Here is a 3,366-nt window from a genome sequence, read left to right as displayed (position 1 = left end):
GAAGAAAAGAAGGAGAAGAAAGATGAGAAGAAGGATGACAAGAAGAAGAGCATGGCATTCAAAGCCACATCATCCAAGGGCAAAGCTAAGCAAGAAACATCAAGTGAAGAAGATGAATCTTAGGATGATGATGATGATGAGAAGATGGCTCTCTTTGTCAAGAAGTTTGGCAAGTTCATGATGAAGAAGGGCTACCGGGCTAGAAGAAAGAAGTCTTCATCCAAGAACAAAGAAGAGTCAAGAAGGTGCTTCAAGTGTGGAAGCAAAGATCATCTTGTTGCTCAATGCCCATATAATAGCGACAATGATGATGATGACAAGAAGAACAAGAAGAAGGACAAGAAGGAAAAGAAAGAGAAGAAGGACAAGATGGCATTCAAGAAGAAGAAGGGTGGTTCATATGTAGTCACTTGGGATAGTGATGCCTCCTCAAGTGATGATGATGATGATAGTGATGATAACAAGATCACCAAGAAGAAGGTTTTTGCAAGCATTGCCATCAATGAGAAGCCTTCTCTCTTCGAATCTTCATCATGTTTCATGGCTAAGGCCACTGTGGTACAATCTTGTGGTGATGAAAGTGATGAAGAACATGAAAATGAAAATGATAGTGATAGTGATAATGATGAACCTACTAAGGATGGACTATTTGACATGCTAGAAGATGCTAAAGAACACTTTGACATCAAGAGAAGGGAATGCAAAAGCTTGCGTAAGGAACTAATAGCCCTTAAGCAAGCCTTTGATGAGCTCAATGTATCTCATGAGAGGCTAGAGGAAGCCAATGAGAAGCTTGGCAAAGCTCACAAAAAGCTTGAAAAGGCTCATTCCTCTTTGCTTGATGAGCAAAATAAAAAGAAGCATGTTGAAACTTGCAATGTAGGTTTAACTTGTGATATAATTGATGAATCACTATCTATGCATATCATTGTTGCTCCTACTAACCCTTCTTGTAGCACTTCCACTTCTACCTCATCTAGTAGTGATGGTCTCACTTGTGATGCCTCACTAATGGTTGAGAATGAGAACCTCAAGAACGAGGTCAACAAGCTCACTCACACCTTAGCCAAAGCTTATGGTGGTGAGGACCGCTTGCTTATGTGCTTGGCTAGCCAAAGAGCTTCTCTCTATAAAGAGGGATTGGGCTATACCCCCAAGAAAGGCAAGGCGGCCTTTGCTCCTCACAAGACTAGTTTTATGAAGAACAATGGTTGGTTTTGCACTAGTTGCAAGCAAGTTGGTCATAAAGAGCATGAATGCAAAAACAAGAGCAAAAATGCTAATGTATCCTCCATTAAGCTTGATTATGTCTATATGCTTACCAAGGGTGCAAATGGTGTAAAGGCTAAGTTCATTGGTAAACCATGGATGGGCTCAAAGAAGAAAGCCATTTGGGTGCCAAAGAGCTTGGTCACTAACCTTCAAGGACCCAAGCAAGTTTGGATACCTAAAAGAATTGATCTTCTTTTGTAGGTTAATTATAAAGCCAGAGGAAGGCATTAGGTTCTTGATAGTGGGTGCACTCAACACATGACCGATGATGCAAGAATGTTCAACTCAATCAACACCAATGACAATGATGGTTATGATAGTATCAAATTTGGTGATAATGGCAAAGGCAAGGTCAAAGGGCTTGGTAAGATTGCAATATCCAATGACATAAGCATATCCAATGTGTTGCTAGTAGAGAGCTTGAACTTCAACTTGCTATCCATAGCTCAATTATGTGATCTTGGATTCAAATGCATATTTGGGGTAGATGATGTAGAGATCATAAGTGTAGATGGCTCTAACTTAATCTTCAAAGGCTTTAGATATGAGAATCTATACTTGGTTGATTTCAATGCTAGTGAAACTAGGTTATCTACATGCTTGTTCACTAAGTCTAGCATGGGTTGGTTATGACATAGAAGGCTTGGTCATGTTGGAATAAAACAATTGAATAGATTGGTTAAGCATGACTTGGTTAGAGGTTTGAAAGATGTTGTGTTTGAAAAGGATAAACTTTGTAGCTCTTGTCAAGCTGGCAAACAAGTTGGAAACATCCATCCTAAGAAAAGCATGATGAGCACTAGTAAAGCATTTGAGTTATTGCACATGGACTTGTTTGGGCCAACACAATACACTAGCATTGGTGGTAACAAATATGGCTTTGTGATAGTGGATAACTACACTAGATATACATGGGTATTCTTTCGAGTGGACAAAAGTGATGTGTTTACAACATTCAAATCATTTGTCAAGGGCATTTACAATGAGTTTGAAACAACCATCAAGAGAGTTAGAAGTGACAATGGTAGTGAGTTCAAGAACACTAGAATTGATGAGTTATGTGATGAATTTGGAATTAGACATCAATTCTCGGTTAAGTACACACCACAATCAAATGGCCTTGTTGAGAGAAAAAATAGAACACTTATTGATATGGCAAGGTCTATGCTTAGTGAGTACAATGTGAGTCAATCTTTTTGGGCCAAAGCTATCAACACGGCTTGCTATTGTAGCAACCGCCTCTATTGTCATCGATTGAAAGAGAAGACACCATATGAGCTCTTGAATGGTAGAAAGCCCAACATTGCATATTTTTGGGTCTTTGGTTGCAAATGCTATATCTTAAAGAAAGGCACTAGATTGGACAAGTTTGACAAGAAATGTGATGAAGGATTCCTACTTAGTTATTCCACTACAAGCAAAGCATATACAGTTTGGAATTTGGATAGTGGTACTCTTGAGGAAGTTCATGATGTTGAATTTGATGAAACCAAGGGTTCACAAGTAGAGAATGAGAACTTAGAAGATGTTAGGGGCATTCAACTTTCAAATGCCATGAAGAACATGGATGTTGGTGAATTGAGGCATAGGCAAGTGAATGATGATGAAGATGATCAAGTGCAAGTGCTCTCCAACTCAAATGTGCAAGATGATACAAATCAAGTTAGTGCAAGTGGATCTCATGATAATGAACAAGATCAAGTGGCTAGTACATCATCTCAACCCAATGATCAAGCAAGTGCAAGCAATCAAGTTCCAATCCTCCAACCAACCAATGTTGCAAGGGATCATCCATTGGACACTATCATTGGTGATATTTCAAGAGGTGTGCAAACTAGATCAAGATTGGCTTCATTTTGTGAGTATTTCTTATTTGTGTCATCCATTGAACCAAAGAAGATACATGAAGCATTGAAGGATGTTGATTGGGTAAATGCTATGCATAAAAAATTGAATAACTTCACAAGAAACAAGTATGGGAGTTGGTAGAAAGACCAAAGGGACACAATGTGATTGGAACCAAATGAGTCTTTAGAAACAAGCAAGATCAAGATGGGATAGTAGTAAGGAACAAAGCAAGATTGGTAGCACAAG

The sequence above is a fragment of the Miscanthus floridulus genome, chromosome 19, assembly GCF_019320115.1.
Source record: "Miscanthus floridulus cultivar M001 chromosome 19, ASM1932011v1, whole genome shotgun sequence".
NCBI lineage: Eukaryota > Viridiplantae > Streptophyta > Magnoliopsida > Poales > Poaceae > Miscanthus > Miscanthus floridulus.
This window is presented reverse-complemented; position numbering follows the sequence as displayed.